Source organism: Primulina huaijiensis, chromosome 9 (assembly GCF_012295235.1).
Source record: "Primulina huaijiensis isolate GDHJ02 chromosome 9, ASM1229523v2, whole genome shotgun sequence".
Classification (NCBI taxonomy): Eukaryota; Viridiplantae; Streptophyta; class Magnoliopsida; order Lamiales; family Gesneriaceae; genus Primulina; species Primulina huaijiensis.
In genome coordinates this window covers 5,662,148-5,675,298 of record NC_133314.1, presented here as the reverse complement: position 1 = coordinate 5,675,298, position 13,151 = coordinate 5,662,148, and the positions used below count along the sequence as shown (strand labels likewise).

The 13,151-nt window shown below is 34.8% G+C and overlaps 1 long non-coding RNA gene across 1 annotated transcript; it reads right to left on the bottom strand.

Annotated features, from left to right (window-relative positions):
* Window positions 1–6,721: 6,721 nt before the first annotated feature.
* LOC140984273 (uncharacterized) lies at window positions 6,722–10,351 on the bottom strand. Its single transcript, XR_012176588.1, has 2 exons — window positions 10,074–10,351; window positions 6,722–7,037 (listed from the first exon to the last, which is right to left on the bottom strand). It is a non-coding gene; the product is annotated as an uncharacterized lncRNA (long non-coding RNA).
* Window positions 10,352–13,151: the final 2,800 nt, after the last annotated feature.

Below are 13,151 nucleotides of genomic sequence, written 5' to 3'. Positions count from 1 at the left end.
TTATCAAATTCTCTAGGGTTTGAATCATTCTCTCTGTTTGACCATCATTTTAAGAGTGATAAGTCATATTATGACTAGCTTTCGTTCTTGTGGCTTCTCGAAAGCTCTACCACAAACGTGACACAAATCTTGGATCTCTATCCGATATTATGATTGCAGGCACTTTATGTAGCCGCATAATGTTATCCATGTATAGAGTTTCCAACTTGTCAATATTATAATTCCTTCGGACGAGTAGAAAATACGTAGATTTCATGAGTCTATGTGACTCTATTTTGACTTTGGAAATTCTACAACGAAATCCATGGAAATATGTTCTCACTTCCATTCTAGGATTCTAACGGTTGCAGTAGTCCTTCCACTTGTCGGCATACTTGTCACTTAGATATAAACACGACGACGTCTCTTTTCATTCTGTTTCGTCAGAAACTTTCTTTCAAGTCCTTATACATTCTTGTACTGACGGGATGGATTGGGAATGTTGACTTATGCACCTCTTACATAACTTATTATCGAAGATTGTTGATGTCTGGCACACATAATCGTCCTCTCATCCCTAAGATTCTGTCTAGGTCCACTTGAAAATCTGACGATTTTATTTCCTTGGCTTGTTCTTTGAAACTTCTCTAGTGTCGTGTTTCGATTCTTATTCAACTTGACTGCTTTCTCAAGGCATGGTTACACCGAGAGTGTTGCTAGGGTTATCTTACCCATGTTTTTCCGACTCAAAGCATCGGCTACCTTATTTGCCTTGCCAAGGTGGTAGCTTGTTGTCAAGTCACAGTCTTTGAGTAACTCTATCCACCATATTTCCCTCATCTTCGATTCTTTTTTTAGTATACAAATATTTCTAGACTTTGGTGATCCGTGAAGATTTTACACTTGACACCATCTGTCTCTGAATTTTCAAAGCAAAGACCACTGTTGCCAACTCGAGATCGTGACTAGGGTAGTTTTGCTCATGCGACTTCTGTTGACTCGCCTGTCTCGCATGAGTACGCATCTGATACCTTACTTTGATGCTTCACTGTAGATGGTAAAATCCTTGTCCTCAGTAGATAATACCAACATTGGTGTATATGCTAGCTTCTCCTTTAACATTTGAAAGTTCTTTTCACATCTTTCTCTTCAGTTGAATTTGTAGTTCTTTTGTGCAAGTCTCGTCAGTGATACGACTAATGAAGAGAAGCCCTCGATGAATTTCCGCTAATAGCCTGGTAATCCAAAGAAGCTTCTAATTTCGGTTGAATTCTTTTGTCTCGGCCAATCTAAACTTGCCTCTAATTTCTTTGGGTCCACCGATACTCCTGATTTCGATCCTACATGACCTTATTATAGATGCTGACATTGGGGTGTCTTCTGCTGTGACCTTTAGCTGATGATAGCATGTACTCAGGTCAAGCTTGGAGAAGACTCCAACTCCTTTAAGTTGATCAAAAAGATCTTTTATCACTGGAAGAAGATATTTATTCTTGATTGTGATCTTATAGAGTTCTCTATAATCTATACACAATCTCATACTTCCATTATTCTTCTTTACAAATAGGACTGCAGCTCCACAGGAGGACGCACTTTTCCTTATCTGCTTTTCGTCTAACAACTTTTGAAGTTGTTCTTTTAGTTCCTTGAGTTCATCTGGAGCCATTCGGTACAGTGCATTGGAGATTGGTTCATCATCAAGTACCGAATTTATCTCGAAATCTACTTCACAGTCCGAGACCATTCCAAGAAGCCTTTCTGGAAAAATGTCCGAAAATTTTCGTATTACTGGAATATTTTCCAACTTCAGCTCATTTACTTCTTGCACTTTGTTCACCATTGCTAGGTAAATTTCTTCGCCCGATATTATGGCTTTCCAAGTCTGAGAAACAGAGAAAATGTATGTCTGTTCCTTGGCATTGCCATGGTACCCGATTTCTTCTTGGTTTGGGGTTCAGAGTTTGACATTCTTACTCTGACAATCTACAATTGCACGGTTCTTAGATAACAAATTCATCCGTAGGATGGCGTCGAAATCTACCGAAGTGAGTTGAATCAAGTCGGCACTAAACATATGCGAATTGATAATGATTTATTCTATCTTGAAATTATCCCGATTACTATCTCAAAATTTAAAACCCATATAAAATATTGAAACTTAACTCAATATCGATCTATAGCTTATTAACTTAAATCCCGAAAATTATAACCTAGTCGTTACCTCAAATAATTATTATTTTACTAAATCTTACTTCCATCAAGACCATGAGCCTATCACGCTCTAACACAAACGATTTCATTGAATGTCATTCTGTTTGGATCATTCTTAGTACCATAAAAGTCAAAACTTATTGTACTATAGTTTCCTTGATACCCATCAATACCTCATAATTTATTTTATTTACGTAAGGTCGTAGCCTACTTGTTATCCCAAAATAATATAAATTCCTTAACATGAAGATATTGTCTCACAAGATATTCCAAGATCCTACATATTTAAAGTTAGGGCTTAACATTCTTAATAACCCAAACTTAATGCCCACAAAGTTAACTGTTACCACAAAATCAACTTCTCTATTGGAATACCCAAAACTTGTGATATAATTTTTATATCAACTTTTCTCATATTAGTTTTCATAAATAACTTATCATCCCCGAGTCAATTTTTTTTTTATCTTAAATCAGAAGCTTAAGTCAACTTATCTCTGATAGGTATATTCCCAAAAATAAATACAAATACTAATTGTCCTCATAATAAAATTCCATAAAAATTCGACAAGTAGTCCAAGAAAACGCGTTGAACGAGATTTTTCGAGAAATTTTTTTTAAAGTAGAAAGTTTGGACATTGACCCATGGATAGAAAGAATACATCGAGAGGATTCCAGAACAATTTACGGAATTAAATTATGAGTTTCCTATGAAAAGTTATGAGTTCTACGAAACTTTTCTTAAATGGAAAAAACGCGATTTCGGAGGTCTAAATGAAGGAATTTCGCGTTTTCAGACCACGCCTCACAACAAAGTTGTAATATTAATCGTTGGTCGTTCCGAAGGGGATTGCATCAGCCTTTTTCCATAATCTGACAAATTTTTCTTCCCAACTGGATTATGAACCTGACGGCTCTGATACCACTTAAATGTCACGCCCCGAGACCGGGGTTGGTCGACACCGGCGTTATTCAACAATCACATAAGTGCTAAACAACAAGCCTCGTAGTACAGTATAAAAACCAGTTTATATCATAAATACCATAAAAATGGAATCGTCTTTACAACAGCAACTCTGAAAATGATAAAAATCTGCGGAAGCGTTTATAACTTGAATTACAACTCACAAGAACATATTCTTAATAAAAATTCTTCATGCGTCCACTATCAGCCCAAAAACTGGTGCCTGATTCTTCTTTCTCTATTTCTTCTTCTGATTTATCTGGGAGGGTAGCGTAAGGGGTGAGTATTTTGGGAAATACTCAGCAAGTGGGGGCCGTTCGAGCACAATATAACAACATGCATAAAATCTCGAAAATTGGGGAGGAAAATCGAAAATTTCAGTGTAAATTCTGAATGGGAGGGTCCTCCTATTTATAGGGGTGAGGTGAAAATCCTACCATAATTCGATTGATATTCTTCTATAATTTCGAGATAATTATTCCATAATTATCGAGATACTTCTTCCTTAAATATTGAGATGGTACCTTGTTGGGAAAATCTACCTTGTATGTAATATTTCTTTCCAAATAGGTTGATATCCAGCCTTATTCCAAAATTAATACATGATTTGCACTTGATTTTGAATTTCATGTATTTATTGACTTGGAATTTCTAATACCATGTATTATTTAATATTTTCGAATTTATTATAACTCGAAAGAAATTCTTATACATGTCTATATTTAATTAAATAATTACATGCCCAAAAATTTCGGTTCTCACAGGGTGGGTGGTTGATATCTGTGGGGACCCGGACGCTAATTCATTTCCTTAATCGTTATTAATATGAAATACACAATTATGTAATGTGGGACATAATTTTTTTTTTTAAATACAATGCGGAAATGTAATGTACATACAAATCTAAAAGTACAAGTCCTGTACTAAATACATTTACTAGGTTCAACGACATATCAGTGCTGAATCCTAATCTATTTCTGAGCCCGGATCTCCACGCTAACTAGTCCAGCCTCGTTCTCTTCTTGACCCTGATCGTGTCCCACCGGTTGTCATGCACACATATAAACAAGACAACAGCCGAATAACTCCAATGAGAATTACATTCTCAGTATAAATCATGTATACATGCAATCATATAAACAATATAAAAGCATATCACATATATTCATAATATGTATCAAAATCAGAACATGAATCAATATCAATAATAAGTCATATTCTAAACGTGTACCAAAATCAGGAACATAAATTCATGTATCATATTCAGGAACATAAATCAATATTAATCAATGAATCACTTTCCGTAATTCTCAAACTCAGACTCGACTCAGTCCTAATCTAGGGATCCCGATCTGAATAAGAGTATACACCCACCTACACTCCCGATCGGGGTGGTGGTACGTTCTTATTCACGGACTTTGGCCCTTTCCATATCGAACATCAGTAATAGAAGCAACTCCAATTCTATCCACTTCTATATGACCAAACGTCCGATGTCCTGACCTATCCGTCAAAGACTATGGCACTTCCGCCATACACTATCCTGTGACAAATTGCAGTGGGCCAATGACGATTCCTCACTATCCGGCCCTTCTGTCACAAGACCAATCAGTTAATACATGCTATCTATAAATCAATAGAACAAGTGCAAATATCAATGCAATAAAATAAAGTATGTGATTTAGGGAAACTCGAGTCAAACCTCACTCGAGTTGTGCAATCCCAACTCAACATTAATTTATACATTTATCTTCTCGGTCCGACGAAGACGAAGTCTCGAATTCAACTCTGTCCATACTCAATGTCCAGTTGTAACCTGCGTCGATAGGAACACAGTACTGAAGTCGGATTGTAATTCGGACGGCCGGATCTTCCCCAATCACAAATCTAAATATCAAAAAGGCGTAAGGATTATTTCTTAACCTCCCACGACCCTTTTCTCGAACTTGTGAAGAGGAAATGAACTTTGCTATAAATATATATATTGCATGTAGAGACCAAGTGGCTCATTGCATGTTCTGCACGTCTCGCGCATATGCGCGAGACATTCTGTCTCCGCACATATCATTCTCGGCAGCTTGCGCATATGCGCGCCCTGACATCGCGCATATGCGCGAGACCCACTGTCTTCGCACACCAACACTCGCGCCTATGCGCGCCTCTACGACGCGCATGTGCGTCCAAATCTCTGGAAATGTCACTTGTGCATCTCACCCCCTCGCGCATATGCGCGCCCTGTCTCGCGCATATGCGCGAGGTCCTCTGCCTTCGCGCTTGGTCTCTCGCGCATATGCGCGCCTCTCTGCCGCGCATGTGCGCGAACTCTACTGTAATTCACATATGCAATCATCATGCCTTTCCAAATCTAGTCTCGTCGTGACCCTTCTATAATCACATCAATTAATCATTTCAGATTAACAAGATAAAATCTCGGGCATTACATTATCTATTGAACAAGAAATCAGCCAATTCTTCAACAAAACAGGTCGCATAGTTTCAGCTTAGTCTAAGAAGAAGTGAGCAAAATATAGGTTTAAATGATTTTTTTTAAATAAAAAAAAATTTATGATATATTCGTTTCTATTTTTTTTTTTAAAAAAAAAAAAATTTATGATATATTCGTTTCTATTTTTTTTTTTAAAAAAAAAAAAACCCAAATAAATCAAAATAACTTATTTTTTAACTGAACTTTAAAATTTAATATTGACATTATAATAATTAAATTGGTTAAACTTGTATTAATTCATTGTTTTATCGTGAATACCTCTTGATTTCAAGTAATTTTTTTGACATTTTCATTGATTCCGGACCAAAATAACCATTTATAAATTTGATTCGATCTGTTCCAATTTGATATTAATTTGGTCAGTTTGGTTCGCTATGGAAAAAATTGAGACATCGTGTTCTTATCAAAATTCAAAATACGAATTATTAGTCATTGATGCTTGTTAAAATACAAATAATTATCTTTTTATATTCTATTATTGAAATATATATTACCGAGAATACTCTAACAACACATTATTTAGGATAATATAACATTTTTACCCCATATATATGTCGATTATCATAACTATTTATATGATAAAATATTTAATTTTATATTCTACAAAAATTGACCAAATGAAAGACATGTCACGTGATCATGCTACGATGGTCACAAGACACTTTCACGCTTAAAATTATTTATTTATTTTTCAAATACCACTGGTGTCAGAGGTTTGACTAACTATTTATCAGAAAAACAGAAAAAAGAAATTATTTAAGAGCTTTCCAAAAAACCAAATGACAAAAAATTTGTGTGAGACGATCTCATGGATCGTATTTCGTGAGACGGATCTTTTATTTGGGTCATCAATGAAAAAATATTACTTTTTATACTAAGAGTATTATTTTTTATTGTGAATATCGGTAAGGTTGATCTGTCTCACAGAAAAAGATTCGTGAGACCGTCTCACAAGAGACCTACTCTCAGCAAATTACATGAGTTCAAATTTTACCCGATAAAAAAGTACCATCTATTCTGTCAAATTTACAAAGGAAACTTTGAATTTATTGAGCGAAACAGTGGACAAAAACAAGATTTCTCACTTCTCATTTTTTCCATAAGTTATAGTTTTAAAACTAAAGTTTATACAGGATTTAATAGAATGACTTGATCAGCACTGTCAACAGGAATCATGGTCTAACTTACAATGGAAGAAAACGAGTCGTGGAAACATAATAACTTGTCTAATACATCAAAAAGTCTTGGTGATATTGTCTTGACACGAACAAACAATGAAAACGAAAAATTCTTATATAAATAAACAAATAAGAATAGCCCTTCTCGTTTCCCTCTCTACCAGAAACCTTCTGCCTCCGACCCGGCTGCTCAAGAGCTTGTCTGAAAACCACAACATGGTTAGAGAAATCAGAATGATCGCAAGTGTTTACTCTTGATTCTAAAATTGGGTTTCATGAATCCTCTTCCTACTGCTCATGTATCAAACACAACTTCTTATCATTGTTGTAAAATTATACTTCATCATATAAAGTGTTTCCTCATCTTATATTTTTTCCGGAATCCCTGAAAGTTCATACAAGACTTTCACAATAATTTAAGAAAATTAATTCTATAAATTCGATGCGCATGTTTGTTTCCTGGGTTCTCGCCAAAAGCACTCTTGCCCCCTTTTTATTTTATTTTTTTCACCAAGCACTTGTCTCTGCTGATAACATGGTTCTACAAAAATTTGTATATACTGCTATACTGTATCTACCTGTCAAGTTTCGTGTGAGAAGTCAAAGTTTCAACACATATGGAGGCAAATGACCTACTGGCCCCGATTACAAGGATATTGGGGTCTGTAGGTGGCTGGATAGATCATTGTAATTATCAAAATGTTCGGTATAGAACCTTTTTCAAGACATTGTGTGCACCACAATAGTTATAAAGCAGTCATTGACACTAGAATAGGACCAATTTCAACACACATGGCATTGGCATCTATGCATTAAACCAAGACAAAGTGACTGATCCCAATTACAAGTATATTATAGTCTAGATGCTGGTGAATAGGGCATTTCTAACTCTCTACCGGTCAAGTTTCGTGTTTGAGAAGTCAAAGTTTCAACATATATGGAGGCAAATGACCTACTGGCCCCGATTACATGGATATTGCGGTCTGAAGGTGGCTGGAAAGATCATTGTAATTATCAAAATGTTTGGTATAGAACCTTTTTCAAGACATCGTGAGCACCACAATAGTTATAAAGCAGTCATTGACACTAGAATAGGACAATTTTCAACACACATGGCATTGGCATCTATGCATTAAACCCAGACAAAGTGACTGATCCCAATCACAAGGCTATTATAGTCTAGATGCTGGTGAATAGGGCATTTCTATACTCTCTACCGGTCAAGTTTCGCGTGAGAAGTCAAAGTTTCAACACATATGGAGGCAAATGACCTACTGGCCCCGATTACATTGATATTGCAGTCTGTAGGTGGCTGGAAAGATCATTGTAATTATCAAAATGTTTGGTATAGAACCTTTTTCAAGACATCGTGAGCACCACAATAGTTATAAAGCAGTCATTGACACTAGAATAGGACCAATTTCAACACACATGGCATTGACATCTATGCATTAAACCAAGACAAAGTGACTGATCCCAAATCACAAGGATATTATAGTCTAGATGCTGGTGAATAGGGCACTTCTATACTGTCTCTACCGGTCAAGTTTCAAGTGAGAAGTCAAAGTTTCAACACAAATGGAGGCAAATGACCTACTGGCCCCGATTACAGGGATATTGCGGTCCGTAGGTGGCTGGATAGTCATTGCTATTATCAAAATCTTTTGTATAGAACATTTTTCAAGACATTTTGGGCACCATAATATTTATAAAGCAGTCATTAACACTAGAATAGGACCAATTTCAACACACACATGGATGGCATTGGCATCTAGCATTAAACCCAGAAAAAGTGACGTACTGATCCCAATTACGATGATATTATAGTCATAATCTGGTGAATAGGGCGTTTTTATTTTCAAAATATTTTATAAAGTGATACTACTCTTACAAAAAAAGTATTCACTTGCAAAGCTGGTTAAGACTTTAACTTCCTTGCAAATGTTTTCAGCAACACGTATTTGCTTGAGCAGTCTTAACTGCCCCGAAAACATAAGCAAAATACACAAGGAATTTGGCATGAGGAATATATGGATGCATAAAATAAGAGAGATTATATACAAATTTGAAGGTTTTGCATTCATTTTACTGCTGTTTTTTCGACCCGGAAGGAACTTTATAGAAGCTTTGATTCTTCAAAAACCGTTTACAATCACTCCATTCAAATTATGTGACTGAAAGTCCAAAACTCTAAGCCTTATGCTCTTATACCTGGGTCAGATTATATCTAAGTCGATAACTAAAAAACAGATTCCACTTCGACTATGTTAAAGTGATTTAGTGCTTAAATAACTGAGTCACAAGCCTCAATGATTGCTCAAGTTTACAACTAGGAATAGCAGACAGAAATATTAGTCACAGAATTTATGTTCTTAGAATCTTTGTTAGAGCGGCAACAAGAATACTAACCTGTCGGCTTTTCCCCTATTCCCCTGAAAAACCAAACCACGTCTTACAAAGTCGCCAGAGTACGACAAACCTCTGGATTTTATATGTCTCGTATTTGCCATAATTCACATGAACATTCTTTACTCATTGTGATAGGGGGGAGGTTGAAGGAGATGTGAGTTTTTCTCTCTAATTTTCCGTAAATAATATTTGACAGTAAGATAGTTGTTAACTAGTAATGCACGAGAATGATTAGCCTCGAAAGTTTCAAACCATTGGGTATTTTTAACCTCTTGAATGCAATGCCAGTAATTCCAATCCAATTCAACTAAATCCACCTCCAAAATTATATCCTAGAATCTCAAATTTAGATGATATGAAAGTTCAAGCAATATCACTACGATTCTCAATCCGAATAATCCCTTATGTCTTTAACTTAAAAGTTAGACCAAAACTCCTTTTCTTGGTTGAGTACTATAGCTCCTGGCCAAACATTCTTTGCAAAACTTCTTTGCGAATTTCATTTTGATAACTCGGTTGATTATCAATTCGTTAATCTTGAACCGGTTGTATCATAACTTCAAAAACCAAAAAAAAAAAAAGTGAATTCAACAAGACCAGAGTTGCATTATGCCATCCCAGGTTTCAGACAACTAATGTAGATATATCCGGACCCTTTAATTCTTCTTCTCCGCGACACACAGAAACAAACATCGAAACAAAGAGGAAGAGCCGAAAATCAAAGACATACAACTACATAGTAGAAGAAAACCATAAATTGATACCAAAAAATGTGGGATCAATCAAAACTAATTGGCACAAAATGAAAAATGGGTTGTCGGAAAGTTACCTTTTTGAATCAAAATCCGGCCATTTTGTAGAGAATGAAGCCGAGGAAACCGAAGAATATGAACAGGAAAAGGTAATCTACAAAGACAAAGAATGTGGGTGACCCATGATATTTCTTCCCCGCCGATTTCCGATTCGCTTGATGATTCAGTACTGGTCCCTCTTCATTTAATCCAACTTTCGCCATAATGATTGTGCAGAGCAACAATGTAGATCTCTCGTTCTCTCTCCGGCGTCCGGAAGTAAATGCAATTGATCTTGCAACATATAAAACGAAAATTCATTAAATTATTAATTTATGAATTTCTTCTTTTTTCTCCCTAAATAAAATGACAGGCTCACGAGTAGTATTTTATGAGATGCATATCTTATTTGGGTTATCCATGAAAAAATATTATTTTTTATGCTAAGAATATTACTTTTTATTGTGAATATCGACAAGGTTGACCAGTCTCAAAGATAAAGATTCGTGAGATCGTCTCACAAGAGACCTAGTCAAAATGATATATTTAATTTCATCATCATCATTATTATTATTTGAACAAATATTTAATCTCATTATTTAATTATATCAATGAATACTTATTTGTAAAAAAATGAAATTCTTCTAATTCTTATATTTTTATATATACTAGCAGCCACAAATACGCATGAGTAAGTCTTTCATAAGACGGTCTCACGGATATTTATTCGTGAGACGGATCACTCATGTCCATATTTACAATAAAAATTAATATATTAAACATAAAAAGTAATACTTTTTCGTGAATTACCCATATAAAATATCTGTTTCACAAAATTGACTCGTGAGACCATCTCACAGGAGTTTTTGTGCATACGCATTGTGGGTAAAAATTTCTAAAATGAATATTTTTATGAACAACATGGTAAATCGACCAGGAAAACTAAACAAACACGCCGAATAATATTCAACCAACTAAATTCAAACACTACTACTGGGCACAACAAAAAGTTCATCTAACAGAAAGAAAAACTTCATGGACATTACACTAACAGTAACATTGTTTCAACTAATTTATTGTGACAAAGAAAACAAGTCCATAAAATATATTTCATACATTACTAATAAATTGAATAAAGAGTAGGTATTTTGTGAGACGGTCTCACGAATATTTAGCTGTGAGACGGGTCAACATTACCGATATTCACAATAAAAAATAATACTCTTAACATAAAAAGTAATACTTTTTTCATGGATGACCCAAATAAGATATCTGTATCACAAAATAAGACTCGTGAGACCATTTCATACAAGTTTTTGCCCTGAATAAAATATTAATCCAAATAATTTCACTCTTTCTAAAGATGGGTTAAAAAAAATACAAATGTAGAAGAAAATTGAAACATGTGAATTAAGAGAAAAACCATTGAACATAGTTATCGAAAAAATTGTAAAAATGAACAATTCCTGAATTACACATATGCAAGAAAATCAACAAGTTGGTGTAGATGTCTCAAGCCTAATGATTAGTAAACATATACTAACCAAGTAACAACGTAAACACATTCATTCAAGGTGAAAAATTGCTACATTGTTTCATTAAAATATTTTTGACAAAAAACATTGAATTAAAATATTAAAGTGCAATCATTGTCCTCCTTATTCGTAGATTACTAAATATTATGTCCTAATGTTAAGAGTATCAACAAAATCATCAAAATGTGTTTCAATTGTAACACGCAATGGATTAAAAAAATTAAATTAAAAAAAAGATACCTTTCATCTTCTTCCAAGTTCATGAATGATATCTAAAAACACAACACAAAATAAGTTATTTTAGTTTTAAAATAAATTCACGGTATGCTGGCTAACTCATGATTCTAAGCAAAAAGATTGTTTTTTTTTTTTTTTTTGACGTGGCCTGTCGAACGACTAATAAATCGATCATGTCTTGCAGATAAATTAGGAGTAAATTATCCAAAAAATAGCAGTCCCTAATTAAACATTGTAAATAGTATACATTTCTACCAAAGTATAAAACTCAAAGAGAGCAAATAGGAAGAAATGTATCTTGTAAGGTCCAAAATTTAGACAACGTAATCCAACCGCATGCAAATCTAGGAAATTTGAAAATGAGTAAGTAATTGATTTTAATTGCTAATTAATTATGTGACATACTTGTGCATATGCTAAATAAGATTTTTATTGTCATCATGCATAAATTGTATTTTTAGGAATATTCAAGTGACGATCGAGGAACGGGGTCCGAAGGCTGAAAAACGTAAAATGTTTTTATTAAATAATTATTTTTAATTATTTAAAATATGGTTGATGCTTTTAGAATTTTTGAAAATATGGGGTTTTGAGGTGATTTAATAAGCCAGGACGTAAATTTTATCGGTGTTGGCTTTTCAACTAAAATACGAGCTTTTAAGCAGTCCGGCTATTTAATTCACGAACTTATTTTATCAAAACTTTGTTATTATTTTATTTAAATTCTAATTTAACTAATGGGCCTAATTAGATGGCTTAATAGGCCTAATAAGCCTTGTAGGTGTTTAACTAATATTTAAAGTGTAAAATAAATCACAAACCCTAGCCTACTTGAAAGAAAAGAATCGGCCACTCACCTTTTTAAAACTGAAAAACTCTCCCAACACCCCAAAACACACACAACCTCACGGCACTTCACACAATTTGGAGAGGGTTTCGAAAGGGCAAGCAAGATCAAGCCATCGTCGCGTCCCGTTCTTCGTCGTCAACGTATATTCGAGCGTAATCTACGCAAAGGCACACCCTAATCTCCTTTTCTCATCCATCATATCATATTATTGTTTTAAATATTGAATGCATGAAGATCACAAGGAAACCCTTTGGAATTTTCGGTTTTTAGCACATATATGTTGTAAACTCATGACTTTGTATTCCATAACTCGTTCTATGCATGTAAGGGGCTGCCATGACGTTAGGTTATGATCTAGAGTTGCTTTTACATGAGTTTAAAAAGGACCCAAACACTCCAAGCCGCTGCACCGTAAGCATCACACGGGAATAATCGATTTTTGTGCTGTCATGGGGTCATGGGTTCGGTTTCTGTGGTCCAGGGGTTGGGGCATG